Source organism: Camelus bactrianus, chromosome 22 (genome assembly GCF_048773025.1).
Source record: "Camelus bactrianus isolate YW-2024 breed Bactrian camel chromosome 22, ASM4877302v1, whole genome shotgun sequence".
NCBI lineage: Eukaryota > Metazoa > Chordata > Mammalia > Artiodactyla > Camelidae > Camelus > Camelus bactrianus.
In genome coordinates, this window is record NC_133560.1 from 6,986,942 (window position 1) to 7,005,491 (window position 18,550).

Consider the following 18,550-nt stretch of genomic DNA (forward strand, 5'->3'; position numbering starts at 1 on the left):
GGGTCACCCACCTCTCGTGGGGACAGTGGTTCCTCAGTCCTGCCCAGGGCCATATCTTGGCAGTCGTCCTCTCATGGGCTGAGTGAACTGGTTCCAGACACAGGTGGGAGAGGCAGGTGATCTGCCCGTCAGACGCATGGGGATCGGGGACTGAAGTCCTGAGCACGGAGATCTGCCTCCTCTGCACTTACTTCAGGAGGGCCAGCGGGGGCTGCTGTGAGTCTACGGAGCGTCAGCTATGCTGTCTGACCCATGCTCCGCCATCCTGTGCCCTCAAATGGCTGCAAGAAGGCAGAGAACTTAGAGTTTCCGTTCAAGCTTGTGTTCCTGCCTGTGTTACGTTCTGACAGCTCCTCATTGCTGGCCTGTGCCCATGAGCAGTCCTGTTTGGGGCTGGTTGGTTTGTCTGCTGTAAGATGGGTTCCACAGATGCAGTTTCCTTAATGTTTTAGAAGAAGGATGGAAATGCTAGAAAGGCAGTGGACGCGCAGTTGGGAAGATGGGAAAAGAATGTGCTCTGATTCCCGATGGGCAGAGCGGGGTCCCACGCCCATGCTCGCCCAGCCTTTCGGCAGGTTCTGCTGTGAGTTACAGAGATGTAATCCACTCACTATACAGTTCACCCACTGCAGTGGGGTTTTAAAAGTGTTGTTTAATTATTTTATTTTGGGGAAGGTGGGGGGTAGCTAGGTTTGTTTCTTTTTAGAGGAGGTACCGGGGACTGAACCCAGGACCTCGTGCGCGCTGAGCACACGTTCTAGCTCTTGAGCTATACCCTCCCCTCACACTGCAGTGGCTTTTAGGACGTTCACAGAGCTGTGCACCCACTGCCACAGTAAACTTCAGAACACCTTATTCACCTGGAACGGAAGCCCACGCCCATTAGTCATCACCCACCGTTTCCCGGAAGCCCCCCTGCCCCCGGCACCGGGCAGCCACTGACCTGCTTTTTGTCTGTAGCTCTCCCTGCTCTGGGCTTCCCTGTGAGTGAACTCGTGTTGCAGGTGGTCTTTGTGACTGGCTTCTTTTACTTCGCATATTTTCAAGTTTCATCCATGCTGTAGCGTGTATCTGTACATCATTCCTTTTTTATTTCCAAATGATATTCCATTGTATGGAAATAGAGCACAGTTTATTTATCCATGTGCACAAGCAGGTGCCTCACTCCTCCCTGCTCCTCACCGCCTTCCTCAAGCTGGTCGTAGCTGAAGTGACCACCATACTGCGATGGTCCCAATTTATGCCTCTCCTTCCCAAATAATTCTTCATGGGCCTCTTTCTTAAAGTACCTTGGTTTGGATGATGAGCTATACAGTCACCCTCGGTCCTAGAGCAAGGCCAGCCTTCCTGCCCTCCAGCAGCACCGACAGGGAGAACCAAGCTTGCACCTCAAAGGTTGCAAAGCCTCGGGAAGTGTGGTCCGGATCCCACAAACCCCCTCCACGAGCAGAGGCTGGCAGGACTCATGGCTTCCTCGGGCTCCCGAGGCTGAGACACCTTCTCTGGGAGCCTTTGAGATCAGCCCAGATGGAGAGCTTCCCAGTGTCCTGGCCCTGGGTCACCGGCTCCACTGCAGGAAGGGTCAAGAGGGCTGGATGGGGCCGTCCCTGCCCCTGCCACCTGTGTGTGTCCGTCCCCACACTCCAGGGTGCTGTCCGCCTTGTTTATTCACCACCCTGGGCTCCCCGCGGCCTCAAGGAGAAGCCACGTGGTGCGCAGCTCCGTGCCACTCACCTGTCACTAAATGATGAGTAAGACACCTGGGGGGACCCGCAGACAGGAGGGCAGAGGCATTTCCACTTAAGAGGGGAATACGGTTTCTGTTTGTTCGCTTTTTCACTAGGCCAACTCTTTTATTTTATTTAGTTTTCTTAACGTATTTCAAGTTGAGATATAATTAACATTTAATATGGTGTCAGTTTTAGGCATGTAAGATAATGATTGATATATGTATATGTTGTGAAATGATCACTGTAACCAGTTTAGTTAAGATCCATCACCAGACATAGTTACAAAATTTTTTTTTCTGGTGGCGAGGACTTTTAAGAGCTACTCTCTCAGCAACTTTCAAATAGCCAATACAGTGTTGTTAAAGGTGGTCCCCAAGCACAGTAAATGTGCATTTCCTCCCTAGGATTTATTTATCTTGTAACTGGTAGTTTGTACCTTTTGACCCCCTTCACTCATTTTGCACCCCTCCCCCAGAATATTGTTATATGCACACTTACCTGATGCAAATCCAGCTGTAACTAGACAAAAAAAAAAGTCCGAGGGGAAGAGCAGGAAAGAGAGACAAATGACTTAAGCAGTGCCAGCAGGTCCCCTCTGTGGGGAGGGAGGAGAATCCCCAGCCCCCTCTGCGGTGTTAACTTCTGGGAGCCCTTGTGCATGTCGGACCATCGAAGTGAGGGCTGAAGTTTTCCTACAGCTTATCCTTTAAATGCAAACCAGAGAATCACTGTGATGAAGTGCAGGTGTCACTGCATGCCTTGACTCTGTGTAACTGTCACGCTGGGAGAGAGTGCGGCAAAATCCCCGTGCAGAAGGGGAGTGGGAGAGGGCTTCCTGGAGGCGGTGACCTGGGAGCTATGTTGGGAGGAGGAGTGGGACTTTGCCGAAAGGAGGAAAAGGAAGGAGGCTTCCAGGCAGCAGGAATTTTGTCAAGCAAGTCCTGAGGTAGTGGGAGTGTGGAGGAAATAAGGTGAGGCCAGGTTATGCAGGCTTCGATTGTCTTGGTAAAGAATGTGAATTTTAGCCTTTAGTGATTCCCAAATCAATGTCCCTGAACGCCAAACTCATGAGAGTCTTCTGGGACAAAGGGTTCCACTGTCACACAACTTTGGGAAATCTCACATATAATACCCCCAAAACCCCTGGCCACTGCAAGTCCCCACCTTGGAGAGCTGCAAGGGATGATAGCATACTAAGGGCCCTGAGAAGTCCTGCAGTAAACGCCCATTTTGGCTGATTACAAAGGGCTTCCCTTAAACCATCCTGTAGCCTTTGTTCTCCAAAGGAAGTATGGCTCAGGCAGTAGGGAGCCACTGCAGGTTTCAGTGCAAGGGAGTGACGGGATCAGATGCCAGTGACGGGGGATGGCTGGCTGGGCCATGCTGGGCACAGGGAGACCCCTGGGTGCTGGTCACTGGCTAAGTCAGAGGCCCCATCTCAGTAGCTACCTTGATGTCAGGGAAGGACCCAGAAACAGAGGGGGTGGGAGGGACAAGCAAGAAGGCGGCAGCCACCTCCGGGCTCTGCTGGTGCTGCTTCCCAGAGCCTCCCTCCTTGAGCAGCTGTCAGCGGCCCCAGGCCCTGGGGATCTTCTGAGGACTTAGAAAGAGCAGTTGAAGGCTCCTCACTGCCAGCGTGTGTTTACATTCTATTAAGTGTAGGTCATGTGTCCTGAGTTGTGCCCCTGAAGGCTCCAGGGGACACCTGCCTCCAACAGGGCACATCTTGCCTTTCCTCACCTTCCAAGAAGAGGGGAAAACATAAGCTTAAATGCAATACGTCCCCGTGCCACCCTAGCCCCTAAATTCTTAAGCAGAGCGGAGAACTGAACCTCCCGTGAGATTATCAGATTACCACTAAAAATCACTTCTTGTATTTTAACCGGACCTGCTTGATGGCAGGAGGCTTGCATTTCGGGAGTCTGAGTTATCATCTGTAAGATCTGTTTCAAGCCAGGGAGCACGTGAGACTCTGAGACGGGGGAACTGAATATCCAGCTGAAACCGACAGGCCCCCGCGGGCAGCCTCTCAGAAGAGCTGCATCACGCAGAGGGGGTCTGGTGGACGTGAGCCGGGGAAAGGTGGGAGTGGGGTGGCTCACTATTTTCCACCCTTCTGTTTCTACAACACCTCCGAAGGCCTCCACAGACCTGCCTTCTTCCCTGGGTGGGAAAGCCGGGAGACAGTAAGGGGGGCGCTCAGCTGGGATGCCCCGGAGCTGAGATGGTCCCATGGTCCCACCCAGTCGGTGGGGAGAACTCAGACTCACTCCCATTTAGGTCATTCACCGTGTGCTTACTGGGTGATATTTGGTTTGATCTTTGTATTTGTGTTGAGGTTAAGAGAACGGTGGTGGGCGTCTAGGGCTTGGTCCAGGAGGGGCGGCTGCTATGTACACCCCAAAATATAGCCCACGTGGAAAGCCGCATGACGGGACTGTGTGCACAGGGCGCCCAGATGCAGGGGGGCGGTTCCTACCCCGCCTGGAGAGGTCGGGGGCAGGAGACAGAGCAGAGGCGATGCTGGAGCAGAGGTCTGAGGAGAGCAGTGGGAACATGGGTGGGCAGATCCTGGCGGGGAGGCTTGGTGGTGGAATCTGCGTGTGCACATACGCAGAGTCTTGGACAAGCAGTGTCTAGGGAGCTGGGAGCGGTTTGGTTTTGACCAGAGCTTGAAATCAGAAGGGTGTGTGGAAGGAGATGAGAGCTGGGGCGTCTGGGCCCCAGGGACAGGGGCTTGATCTCCAGGCTGAGGAGTGTGGTTTCTGTCCAGGAGGCTGTCTGCGGGGAGCCACTGAAGGTTCTTGGCCAGAATGGTTGTGACTGTCAACGCCGAGCTAGATAAAATGAAAGAGAAAAGAGGGACTAGGGTGATGTCGACTCCAGAGGGAGGGGCGGGGGAAGCCTGCTGGGTGAGGGGAGGCGTCCGGATGTGGAGGGTGGGGCAGCAGGAGGGCCTGAGCAGAGATGGGCACCAGGGCTGAAATCTAAGGACAAAACTGAGGTCTGCATGTGGACATTTATTGAGCCTTTTGGGGGGGTGGGGGGGAGGCAATTATGTTTATTTATTTATTTAAATGGAGGTGCTGGGGATTGAACCCAGGACCTCATGCGTGCTAAGCATGCACTCTACCCCTGAGCTATACCCTCCCCACTGTTGCTCCCATTTTAATAGTAAAATAATGGAAACACTCAAATGTCTCATAAGGGGGACTGGCCAAGTAAATTACAGGGTGGAGGGTGGAGCCATTCAATGTTTTGGCGAAAGAAGGGTGTCTCAAAATAAATACACAAACAAACTAAATTTCTGGTGGTGAGCGCATGGTAGTGCATACAGAAGTAGAAATTAAAAGAGAAAAAAGAAAAAAAGAGCAAGACCATCTCACCCACAGCCACACAGAGCGTGAATCTCAGCATTTCCTGAGCTCTCCCTGCCCAGGAACTGAGCCACCGCCCGCCCTCTCGGGGCCCAGGGTTCCTCTCAGTCCTCTGACAGCACAGGGGTGAGAGGTATGCGGACCCCTCTGCGCTGCTGGCGCTTCCCTTCCCTGGGGCCTGGGCACCTCAGCGACCTGTGGGGGCAGGAATTTCAGGGTGGGAAGCAGACCCCCGCTGTATCCAACATCATCCCCGACCCATGCCCACCCGTCTTCATGTCAACAGGCTGGAAACAAATGTCCAAAAATGGAAATATTTATGCTAGGTTGGTGGGATTGTGGGCAGGCCTTATTCCTAAAATTTCCTGGAATTGTATGTTGCCTTTTTAATAATAATATTTTTAAAAAAACCCACAAAGACACACACAAAAAAAACCCTGGTTGGATATGTAGCCAGTCACATGGGCTTTCCTTTTTCCAGCCACCATTAACGTCACCATGAACTTGTGAATTCTGCGTGCCTCGCTTTGACACTGGATGGTCAGGACACACAGATTTTCATTTCCCAAGCAATGTCAGGTTTAGTATGAATGTGGGGAAAATGGGTAAAATATTATAGGCAATTCAGGCTGAAATGGATTGAGTACGTCTCAAAAATCCTGGCAGCCGACGTGGGTGTTCTGATCCCGCGTTCCTGGTTTTATCGTCCATCCCTTTGAAGGTGGCCGTGGCTGGGCCTGGCTCTGGCCTCTGGGCAGTGGACTTGGGTTCACTGTGCCCTGCATCGTTCTCTGTGAACACAGGTGCGAACATGGAAGTTGTGGCTGATTATTTGAGTCGAGGCCACAGATCGCAAACCTCCCATCTGTGGAAAGTGTCAGAGAAAGGGCTCAAGAGTCACTCCCCACGGTGAACACTGCGGGCTGGACCCGCGCTGCTCTCAGAAGGGCAAGAAGGCAGTGGCTCCTTGGGGCGCAGGCCGGCGAGGCTCCTGGCGCCCCGAGAGTCTGGGGCAGGCCGGGCTCGCGCCTCTGGGAGGAGTCACCGAGGCCGGGTTAGCACAGATATTTCCATTTTTTGACATTTGCTTCCAGTCTGTTGACTCAGAGATGTGGGGACATGCGTGGAGGGCTGATGTTTGATAAAGTGGGGTCTGTTTCCTTCCCTAAACTTCCTGCTCCCACGGCGGTGGCTCAGTTCCTGGGCAGGGAGAGCCCTGGAGATGGTGAGACCCACATCCATAAGGCTCTGCCAGCTGTTGCCAGGCTGGGCACAAGCCCAGCCACCAGCGGACTGTCACAGAGGTCCCAGCGCGTGAGAACCTGCAGGGGTGGGGTGGACACCTCATTCAGCCTCCCTCCAATTCGGACTGGTGGGAAGTTTGGACACACTCAGGATGCACGTCTCTGGAACCAGTCTCTTCCACCTAACAGATTTTACCAGGTCTTCTGTTAGAGGTTTTCTCCTGCTGTGGGACAAGGTACAGATAATTCTCTCCAAGGGGACTGCAAGCCCCAGGCTGTGCTGGGACATTCCGACTGTGGAACGTGGGTCTGGGTCGCTGTCTCATGGGCACAAGGTGGGCACCTACTCTGGGCCTTGGTCGCTCATGGTCCCAGGCGGCTCCCAGCTCTGAAATCTGCACACCTGAGATTGAATCCCGGCGCCACCTCCCGCCAGCTGGTTGGCACATGCCCCCAGAGCCTTGGTTTCCCCTTCTGAAAACCGTGACCTCAGAGGGAGGGTGTGGAGTCAGCTCAGGAGGGAGGAGGGTGCCGGGCCCTGCGGGGCGCCCAGCGGAGGGTTTGTCGCTGTGGGTGACCTGTCCCCTCGGTCTGGTCCGGGGTCACTCGAGGCCCTGGGAGGCACTTTTCTCAGAGCTGTCCACGTGGTCTCCATATGGCCCAAGGCTCACGGGAGCAAGGGAGGAGAAGTCAGCCTTTAAAACGCTGTAGCCTTATTTACGACCCAGATGAACATCTCTGGGGTTTTCTGAGGCTTCCTCTCATGTCAAGACCAAGGAGCCAACACATCGTGAAAATTATTTTATGAGAAAACAGCCAGTCCAGGTGGAGGCGGCGACAGGGGCTGGATTTGAAGCCACGTGAACGGGTTAACGTGGTAGGCGTGCAACCCTGAGCTCCGTGTTTGCCGTGTCCAGGCCGACGCCCCTCGCATCACTAGTAACACCTGTGATGTCCACAAAACGCCTTCACCGACCCTGCCCCTGGGTCTCCTCACCAGTCACGCCCCGTTTTACGAATCACACCTCTTAGAAATAGCATGTGCAGAGAGGTGACATCTGCACCCGGCACGTCTCGTAGTGTATAACTGAGTGGCAGTTAGTACGTTCACGGGGTTGTACAACCATCACCACTGTGGAGTTCCAGAACTTTCTCATCTCCCTGAAGGGAAATACAGCTCCCTTTAGCAGTGACTTCCAGTCCCCTCTCCCCTGATCCCGGCAGCGCCTGCTGTTCCTCTGCCCCTGTGGATTCACCCCTTCTGGACACTTACTCCAAGTGGATCCGTATGATACGTTTGTGTCTGTCTTCTTTCACTTAGCATGTTTGGGGTTCATCCCCGGTGTATCCTGTATCAGCACCTCGTTCCTCTTCATGGCTGCATAATGTTCTCCTGGGTGGATGGACCACATTTTGTTTATCTGTTCATCGGCTGAGGGACATCTGAGTTGTTTCTACCTCTTGGCTCTTGCAAATAAGGCCTCTGACCACTCATCTAGAAGTTTTTAATTCTTGGATTATTTCTTAAATAATGACATTTTATTAAGCAGTAAATGGATTCACACAGGTGACCCCATTTTCTCCTCGGGGACCCCCATCAGGTAGGTCCTGTAATGATCTCCCTTGAAAGATGAGAAAACTGAGGCACGAAGAAATTAAATTAAGTTGTCCAAGGTCACGTGACTGATGGGTGGAGCATCGCTACTGAAATGAGGTTGGTCCTGACTCCCGTACCACTGAGGCCTTTTATTCGTGGCTCCAATATGCAGCCGGGTGGTGGGTTTGCCCCCAGGTCACAGGTACAGCACCCTTGAGCCCGGAAGCAGTCCTGACCCGGAAGAGCAATCAGGGGGTGTGGAAGACCCTACTAGATCCTTCCTCAAGAAGTCAGGGGTGGATTCACGAGGCACCCCTACCCTCACCCAGGCTTTTAGGAGAAAGCCATGTTCTGCCTCCAGGCTGAGGGCCCAGGTTTCCACGGAAAGTCCTGGGGCCCAAGGGACAGCCGAGCAGGGACTTCCGCAGTCCCCAGCCCACCTCCCAAGAAAGAGCAGGACAGCCTTCTGGGGCTGATGGGGTTCCTGGAGGGCAGGGTAGCCACCAGCCCACGCGGAGTCCTGGGCCTGCAGAGCGGGGCAGGGGGAACAAGCCAGCCTGGAGCCCTTATTCTGGGTTTCCCGACACAGACAGAGAGCGGGTTGGAGCTGAGCTTTTGTCTGGAGAATTCTGACCGGGTGGGAGAGGGGTGAGGAGGTCCAGTCCCTGCGGGAAGAGCTGGCTCCAGCTGGATTGGAGCATGAGGCCTAGAGCAGTGGTTCTCAAAGTGTGGTCCCCGGACCCGCAGCCATGACAGCATCACCTGGGAAGGTTCCACAAATAAGAATTGCAGATTATCAGGCTCCACCCAGACCTAACTGTGGGGGTAGGGGTGGGGGAATCGGGTTGAGGGGGCAGCAGTCTGAGTGTTAACAAGCCCACCAGGTGATTCTGCAACACATCGCAAGTTTGAGAACCCTGCGCCAGAGACTGGCAGTCCTGATCGCAGGGGCCCTTCCACTCCTGCCAGGTTTTCAGTTTTTCAGGGGCCAGGCCAAAGGCTGAGGCCTGCTGTCTGGTCTCACCGCTTCCCAGGTCTGCACTTGCGCCCGCCTCCATCTCCTCCCCGCCTTCCGTGCCCGCCTTCCCTCCCCGCCCCGCTCTCAGGCCCTGGTTGCCAGCTGGATTCAGTTTACTTCCCAGCTGGCCAGGGAGTAAGGCCACCCTAATCACAGCTGACAGTCTGCTTTTCGACTCTCCCCTGGGGGGCATTCTCTTAGGAGGAGGTGGACAGGGGGAGTGTGGTCCCAGCAGTGGATTCCCCATCTGCAGTCCTACCTGAGTCCTGGGTCTGGGCTCTGCTTTCCCTTCCATACCCCTGTGGGGGTCAAGACGCCATTTCCCACTTCTGGGGGTGGAGGGAGCACATACTGGTACCTTGGGTGGGGGTGCAGTTTCCGAGAGACTCGGGGAAGCCCAGTGTGTAACCAGCTGGCACGGCGCCTCCTCCGCGGGCTCCTTGACTGTGGTCACCAGTGGCGCATCCATGCCCTCCCTGAGGTCTCCACCGCCTCGGGGCCCATCCTCTCCCATCCCCTCCTGCCTTGGTCCCCTTCACATGACGAGGAGGGAGTAGATGGGCTCCTGGCTCTAACTTCCTCATCCCACTGTTGTGACACAAACTCTAGGCCTGCACAGGAATCTCGAAATAACTGATTTGGAAACAAACAAACAAAAAACCTGGAAGTTGACCCTTTTTCTTCTTCTTGAGCTTTTCATTCCCACCCCAATAAGCTGACTCTCCTTCCAGGCAAGGTAGGTGCCTCTGACCAGGAGCCAAGGTGCACTCTGGCCCCAAACAGCTGGAGCTGTGGCTCTGTCCCCTCTGGCCACGTGACTTTGGCTCACAGCCCAGTCTTTCTGGGCTGCGGCCCTCAGCTTAGAAACCTCAGCCCCACGGGGACTGCGCCAGAATCACATTCCCCCACAGGAAGACTCCAGTGTAGTGTGAAGCCTCGAAACAGGCATCTCTGTGTTGATGAGACCATGTCATGAGGAGTCAGGGTCAAGGCGGCACTGCCCCCGGGAAGTCCCTGGTTTCCCCTTAGGAGAGGAAACGTGCCAGTTTGATCACAGACACCCAGCCCAGGGCACCCTTTGGTTGGGGCTGGGGAGATGGAATAGCCATGGCCATGGCACTTTCTGGGCAATGTGGGGAACTTTCCAGGTAATTATTCACCCAGGCACCCCCTTCACATGCCCCTTTAGGGGCTCATCTCCCGGTAAGAGAGCCTTCCCCATGTCTGTCTAGGGGTAGCCGGGGGCGGGGGGCCTGCTGTGTGCCCTCCCTTCCCACCCGGTGGAGGTGGGGAAGGGGCGAGCCGGCAGCCCCACGGTGGCCACGCAGCCTCCACACGGGAGTCCTGGCCAGAGCAGGCTGCCGGCCTTACTATCCACCCTCTCGAGTTGAGAGGGGCCCGTAAAAGCCGCTTCCTAATTAGTTCTGAAAGGCAGACATCACCGGCTCGGACGAGCATTGTTGGTGAGTGAGGGGCCAGGAGGGGCGGGAGCCCGGGTCCACTTCTGGGATTGTGGCCGTGCCACTCTGCAGGCCCAGGAAGGCCAGAGCTTCTGACTTTTCAAGCGAGAAATCAGAACTTGAACGTGAGATCACCCTATTTCACAGCATCAGTCACCGAGTGCAGGGGGCCTAGCCAGACCCCAGATCTCCGCCTCGCCTCTCGCTGACCCGTCTCCACGTCCACAGCCCTAGAAGGTTCTCTGCTGCATCCAGCGCTATGTTACGTCCCACTGGACAGTCCTGAACTGAGCAAGACGTTTGGGGACACACCTCTGCCTCCTGTGTCCCTCCTCCCACCGGGGTGGTCCCCGAATTTGGCGCCAACCTGGGCCTCTGTGCTGTCCGGGCTGTCCCCTCGGCCAGGGCCAGCCCATCCACCAGCCCTCCCTTTAGGGCCTGGCTCAAATGTCGCCTTTCATTTGCTCCTTCTGGTTTTCAAAATGTTGGAAAAAATGTCTCGACATAAAAAATTCATACATTACATGAAAAGTAATGAATAATGAATGAAATCAACTGCAATTGCAAAATCGAAACTTGGAGCTTAAACTCAGATGTGGTGGGTGACAATGTTACTCCGCTTTCGGAGAAAAGGAAGAAAACAGGAGAGAAAACCAAAGGCAGAGAAAAGAAACCCACAAAAAATAGTGCACGCCCTGGAAATCCAAGGATGGTACGCTTCACGCGGCTACACTGGCGGGTCCACGCCCCGCTGCCAGGCCGTGCCTTCGAGCCCACGCTGGGCTCCCTCACCAAGGTCACCTGTGACCCAGGCTCACATCTCACCAGTGGGTTATAGTCTTCATCTTGCTCCGACTCTGGGTGACATTTGCTCTGTCGACCTTCGCCTGCTCTCAAAGCCTCCTTCTGTGGCTCCTACAGATCACAAATAGAGTGGTTCCTCCGTGGTAAAAAGGACTTTGAGGGGGAAAAAAGCCAAATGTAGAATTTCCCATCCACCAAAGGGTGACATACTCATAGACTTCATTGCAGTTCACAAAGCACCTTTACATCCCTTGTATTATTGGGAGGGGGGGTCGTGCCAGAGGCAGTGTGGGTTCAGGAGCGAGTCCTGGGGATTCTGAAGGATCTGGGTTCCGATGTGGACCTGAGCCTGTGGGCTTCCCTGAGCTGTAGCGTCTTGGTCTGTAAGATAAGTAGACTGGACTCTATGCGTGGTTTCTTTTCCCCTTGTTCTGTTTTTGTTTTCGTAGTGCTGGTTTTCTTCTCTGTTAATCACAGGAGCGATACACAATCTGTGCTTATCGCCTTAATCAGCTCAGGCTACTGTAACAATACTTTAGACTGGGTGTCTTCTGAACAACAAGTAATTTACTTTTCTCACAGTTCCTGAGACTGGAAGTCTGAGATCATCGGGCCAGCAGATTTGGCATCCAGCAAAAGCCCGATTCCTGGTTCATAGACAGCTGTCCTGTGGCCGTGTCTTCCCGCGGCTGACAGAAGGGGCAAGGTTACTCTCTGGGCTCTCTTTTATAAGGGCACTAATCCCTTCCTGAGGGCTCCACCCTCATGACCTCGTCACCTCCCAAAGACTGCATCCCTAATAGCGTCACACTGGGCGTAGGGTCAGCATGTGAACTGGGGCAGGGAGGAGGGGACACACATTCAGTATATACATATGTATCTATTCTATACATATGTACATCTGAATCACTATGCTGTACACCAAAAACTACCATGTAAATCCACTATACCTCAATAAAAAATTAAATAAAATCCTGAAAAGAAAAAAGCATTTAAGCAAGCCATCAATAAATTTTGACATATATATATATATATATATATACACACATATATATATATACACACACACCACATGTACCATAGTGTGTTGAATAGAATGTCGAAGACCGCCTTCCTCTCTGTGGGATCCCTGCCCCCTGAGGCCCCGCTATTGCCAGGTTCGTGTGGCTGCAGGCAGGCCTTTTCCTACACTTATATGCCCACGTGTGCATGTAAAGTGTTTTGTTTAGTCTTTTTACATTTTTTTTTTTACTTTCCTAATATCAGCGCCTAGAAAAGGCGTAACTCATGACGTACTTTGCAAATTTTGGTTGCATGATTGAATTAATGTTGTTGGGGTTTTTTTTTTAATCTCATCTCTTTTGTCTTGGAGATCTTCCTGGGCTTTGTTTCTGACCGCCATATAGATGTACAGTGATTTAATCAAGCCTTCCCCAGTATAGGTTCACAATCCGTCACCTCACCCCTTGAGGCTTGATGGGTCAGAATTCAAAATTGTTCTGTAGCTCAAGGGAAGGTCGGACACGTAACAGACAGCCCCTGTCACCAGACACGCTAACATTTCTGCGGTGAGAGGTATAAATACGCCCCGAAAGTGGGATAAATGAAGTCTCTAAGCTGCCTCACGTCAGATCAGACAGATCAGACTTGCCTCCAGATGGATTTGCAGCAACTGAAAATAGACTCTCTGCTTAGAGGGTCTGGGACTCGGAATAAGACGAGGGGTGTGGGCTCTGCATGAAGGCCCTCACGTCCAGCCCTGTTAGGCAAACATGGCTGAGACCGGCTCCCCCTCACCTCCCTGTCCTTGGTCTCACTGTCTCTGTTCTCCTTTGGGAACCGGCAGTGAGGGGAGTGTGGTGTGGGGATGGAGGGGCAGCCTGTCCCCGGAGGCACCAAACCCGTGCTTGCGTGTCCTGCAGGCTCAGCCCCACCCCGAGCCCGACAGATTGGCTTCTTCTCATCCTCACAGCTGGCCCCCATCTCCATGGCTGCCTTTTCCCTTTGGGGTTGGCATCAGTTACCTCCAGCTCCAGCCTTCTCTTTGGCACTGTGTTTACCCTTTGGATCTGGCAGGATTGACCAAAGACCTTTGCCTTGTGGCGGCTTGTTTCCCAGACCCCTTCTCCCTGTTCCCTGCCTCTGCTTGGTCGTCCTGCATGTCCTCCTGAGCCTCAGGTGCAAGGGTGGTGTTCTCCTGCGTGGTGAGACCCGCTTGCCGTGGGGCAGCGACAAGCACTTCAAGGGGTGCGAGGATACCCTGAAATTGGAGCAGACAGGGTGTCTGGGCACATGTGTGCTTTCCAAGGGCTCCATGGAATTTGTCAACCTCTTGGGGGGTTAGCATGTGGACATCAGGTAAAGCCCTTCTCACCTGACCCCCACCTACCTCTCCAGTGTCTGTGTCATCTCTGTCTACCGTGTCACCAGCCCCAGACTCCTGCCACATGCACAAGATCGGTCACTGTCCCCTAGAACCATCCTCTCCACTCTGCCTTTGCACGAATGGGTTCCTCGGCCCGTCCTGCCCTTCCTCCTGCTCTGCCTGCCGGCTCTCCCTCCGCCCCTGCTGTAGAGGCTCTCAGCAGCTACAGGATGGGATCTGCTGCCCATGGGAGAGGATCAGCGCTGGGGAATGCTGCAGGCAGGACGCTGCTGGCCTGGCCCAGGAGGAGCCAAGGCTGCGTGGAGATGGGGTGGGCTGGGGAAATGTGCCCACAGAAGGTAAGCGGTAGACTCACAGGACCAGATGGCTATTGCAGGAGGTGAGGAAGAGGAGCGAGTCTAAGAAACAAGGACAAGTTCAGTGAAAGGATTTCAGAACCGACCTCCTGGTGAATGCGCTGGGGCACATTCTCCAGCAGCTGCGGGGCATCTCAGCACCTTGGAGATGGGGTGGGGCAGAATTTTGTTTCTTAAACAACACTCAGTCCATCCCTCCCTCACCAGAAGCACGGAGGAATGCACTTCCTGTGCACGGGCGGAGAAGGAAAGGCATTCCGGGTTTCGAGTCTGACAGGTGGGAAACAGCAGCCCATTATGGGAGACTGTTTATTCATATTACATTAACCAGTGTCTCTACTGGACCAATACACCGTCACCCTCCACTGCCCAGTGCTGACTCAGACACTTCCCCGTGAACACACGGGTATCTTTTTTTTTTCAATTGAGGTATAGTCAGTTACAATGTGTCAATTTCTGGTGTACAGTGTATGCTTCATACATATATATACATATATTCCTTTTCATATTCTTTTTCATTATAGGTTACCACAAGATATTGAATATAGTTCCCTGTGCTATACAGAAGAAATTTGCTTTTTATCTATTTTATATATAGTAGTTAACATTTGCAAATCTCAAACTCCCAATTTACCCCTTCCCACCCCCTTCCCGCCATAAGTTTGTTAACTATGTCTGCAAGTTTGTTTCTGTTTTGTAGATAAGTTCATTAGTGTCTTCTTTTTCCTTTCTTTTTTTTTTTTTCAGACTCCACATATGAGCAATATCATATGGTATTTTTTTTTTCTCTTTCTGGCTTACTTCACTTAGAATGTTGATCTCCAGATCCATCCATGTTGCTGCCAATGGCATTATTTTATTCATTTTTTTTATGGCTGAGTAGCATTCCATTGTATAAATATGACATGCTTCTTTATCCAGTCCTCTGTTGATGGACACTTAGGCTGTCTCCAGGTCTTGGCTATTGTAAACAGTGCTGCTGTGAACACAGGGTGCATGTATCTCGTGTTGGTGTTTTGCCATCAGTCTTGGGCTGCTTCCTCCCAGACCCCATCAAATAGGCTTCGAGGCAGTTGAGTTTGTCCTTGAGCCATCCCCCCAGGGGGTGACCCCATCCGAGCGCCGACTAGACACGGCGGCTCCTGGCATGTCAGATGGAGCGAGGGCCCTCTCCACAGAGTGGTGCCTTCCCCAGGGAAGATAAAACTGGCGGGGTTTGCTTTGAGGATGTCCTGAGAGGCCGCCTGCTGATGCTTCCCTGCCACTCCCTGTCCTGCCAATTAATTCAGCTGCCTGAGCACTCTTTTCATCCAGAGGTGCTTATCTCGTGCAAGTAAACAGGACGTGACTTACACATGGGGGTGGGGAGGAGCTCAGCTGCATCCAGAAGGCTTGAAACCCCTTTATATAAATAAACATTCAGCTCTGCCTTCCATGAGCTGCGTGGCCTTGGGCAAGTCCCATAACCTTAGGGAGCCTCCCTTTCCTCTTCTGTTTAATGGAAATGAAAGGCTGAACTTGCTGGATCACTTAAAAGTAGAGGTGGTGTAATGAAAGCATCTAACTCAATGCCTGGTTCCCGGAGAGCAGCTTCCACCACCTGACCTCTGCGTTTAGGAGACCAGTGGCACCCATGCGACATTCAGGGGCCAGTACCGGCACAGGCAGTCCTGGGCTCCTGCCCAACTCCGTTTGCCAGCTGGGGGTGCGGAAGGGGGTCCCAGGCAGGTTACTTCACCTCTTCCAGCCTTCGTTTCCTCATCTGAGAAATGGGAAAAACAAAACCTTCTCAGAGATGCTGCGAAGACAAAGTTCTCAGTGCAACAAGAGGATACATAAGTCAGCAAAAAGAATACAAGTCCCTGACCCGGTGGAGACAGACAATAAGGACTAGAATGAGCACATCGCGCAGTATTTTAGAAGATGACGTGTGCTATGGAAAAGTGCAGCTAAGAAAGGCGAGCAGGACACGGGGTCCCAGCACGTGCGTCCGCACCAGCCATGTGTGACATTGCCGATTTCTCCATATCCCCCTAACGCTTGTTATTATCTGATTTCCCAATTCTGGCCATCCTAAGGGGTGGGAGGTGGCGTCCACGGTGAGTTGAGCTAACAGGTTTTCAGTGCTGGCTAAAGCCAGGTGCTGTCGACATCAATGTATTCACTCCCCCAGCCCCACGAGGAGGTGCTGCTCCTAGTGTCCCCTTCCGGAGGACACTGAGGCACCGGGGGTCACAAGGGGCAGAGCCGGGATGCAAACCCAGGCAGTCTGGTTCCTGACCGTGCTCAAAAACCTTACAAGGAGCGGGAGCTGCTGTCCACATGAAAACCCCACAGGAGCTGTGGCGTGGGGGTGTGGGAAAGCCTGCGGGGACGATGAGGTGTCAGGGAAGAAGGAGGGTGACAGCAGAACTGGGCCCAGAGGGCGAGTAGGAGTGTGTCAAGCGGAGAGAGGTGGCTGGAAGGATGCTGCTGGGAGAGGGGTGTGCAGAGGGTAGGAAGCGCAGAGGCCAGAGTGTGCTGGGCATTATACCCTCCAGGGTCCACTTGATTGAATATAAGTGAGCGGGGGCAGGTACAGCTCTAGGGTAGAGTGCGTGCTTAGCATGCACGAGGTCCTGGGTTCAATCCCCAGTACCTGAATGTAGATAGATAGATAAATGATAGATAGATAGATAGAAAGATAGATAGATAGATAGATAGATAAACCCAATTACCCCACCCCCCGAAATAAGTGACCAGAAAACCTCCTAATATATATATGCAACACTCATACGTGGGAACCCAACCTAAGCAAGCTCGTCCACATGCAACCGACAGGAAATCGAGACAAGTTATCTAGCGCCAGCGTTCCGCTCCCCCGCCGCAGAATGCTCCCAGGAGTCCCTGGAGTCCCCTGGGGTGAGTGAGGGCGAGGAGGAGAGGATGCGCTCCTGTCCCAGCAGTGGCTCAGCACCCCCCTCCCCACCCGCCCCGAGCTGGCCGGTGTGCCTCCCAGCAGGAGAGCATCCTGCTCAGGTGTGTTTAAAAGTAACTCTGACTACTCTGCTTTTACTCACCCCTCCCGTGGGAGGGAGCCCCAGCAGGACAAGGTGAGAAGTATTTATGGGGACTGTGCCTTTGAATGAGTTTTGTCCAGACTGATCTTGTGTGACCAAACTGTGGAGCGTCATGCCTGGAGGGTTACCTCCAGCTGGTGGTGGCTGCGATGGGAATAGCGGATTCAGCTCCGCAGCACCCGGGTGTGCAGCCAGGGTCCCGCCCCTGAGAAGCAGCCTGCATCCCGCCACTCAGGTGCTGGCAGGCTTTCACATCATGCGCTCATCTCATCCCCATGGCAACCCCTGTCTAGTTGTTGCTGTGCTCATTTTACAGATGAGAAAACCAAGACTAGGAGGGGTGCCCAACCCACCCGGGGCTTGAGGGTACAAAGCCAGCTGGTGAGTGGCAGCCCTGGTGCTCAAACCTGGTCAGAAGTCTGGGGCCACTTTTAAGCCTTTGTTTCTTTCCAAGGAGGTTATTTCTTGCTCCCACAGTACTCATCGGTTCTCCTAAGAAATCGGAAGCTGTGATGCTCCTCGCCCCGTGCAGTCTTCCCGGCTCCTGCTGCCATCCTGTTCTCTCCACCAAGCCCCCGAACGCACCCTCTGATATTTTAGTCCTAGAGATGCTGCTCTGGTTTCTTAGTCCCATTTTCCCCTTTGGCATCCTTTGTCCTTCCTCCTTCATTTCCTCTTGGCTGTATATTTCTGTTTAATAAGGCCAGGGCTAAGTCTGGCAGCAGAATCAGCAACTAAGCCCTTTGCCTAAAAGCTTTAATTAGAAACAGAAGACTGGAGGAAATGGCTTTCCTGCCAAGTCTGTAAATTACGCCAGGGCTCGCAGCCAAGCCAGGTCTGCGCTGGGAACGTGGAATGTTAAGCACACTTCTCTCGTGAGCAACCCTTTCCCTCAATGCCTCCTGACCCTGGGGGGCCACCTCCCCTCTCCAGCACCCACCTTCACCCTCCTGAGTCAGTCCCCATCTTTGGAGGGTTGGCCTCTGCTGCCCGATCACCTCATTCCTTAAAGAGGAACCAGAAATCCTGAGCTGTGTGCAAAACTGCCTTTTAACTCTGGGCAGCGAATTCACGTGTTTTTAAAACACTCTGCAGGCCAGACAAAAATATCTCTTTGGGCTGTCATTGTCCAACCTCTAATCTAAAAATTTTCCTGGATTTCCTCACTTAGAGTTGGTCAGGTTTGATTTTTTTCCCCCCAAAATCCTTTTTAACCAACTTATGAGACCTTCAGAACTGTAGTTCTAGAGTTTAAGTTAAATCAGAAGGGTTTAGCTCTGGTTGGTAATAGCTGTAAAATTAACACCTGGAGACATTTTCAGCCTCAGATTCGCCGTTGGAGTTGATGGAACCCCCTCGTGCGGTGGGGTGGGATGGGAGCTGGCTTTGTTGGAGAAAACAGTAGGTTCTCGGCTGGCAGACAGGAGATGGTGGGCTCAGAGATGAGAGGAGGGGAAGCCGTTTCTACCTTGGGAGGAAACCCTCTACCCAGAAGGGACCACAGAATTGGGGCCCTCCC

At 53.2% G+C, this 18,550-nt stretch overlaps 1 protein-coding gene across 1 annotated transcript in view; it reads left to right on the forward strand.

Moving 5' to 3' along the window:
* COL23A1 (collagen type XXIII alpha 1 chain) overlaps positions 1-18,550 on the forward strand; it is a 301,705-nt gene that overhangs the window by 166,472 nt on the left and 116,683 nt on the right. The window lies entirely within an intron of this gene.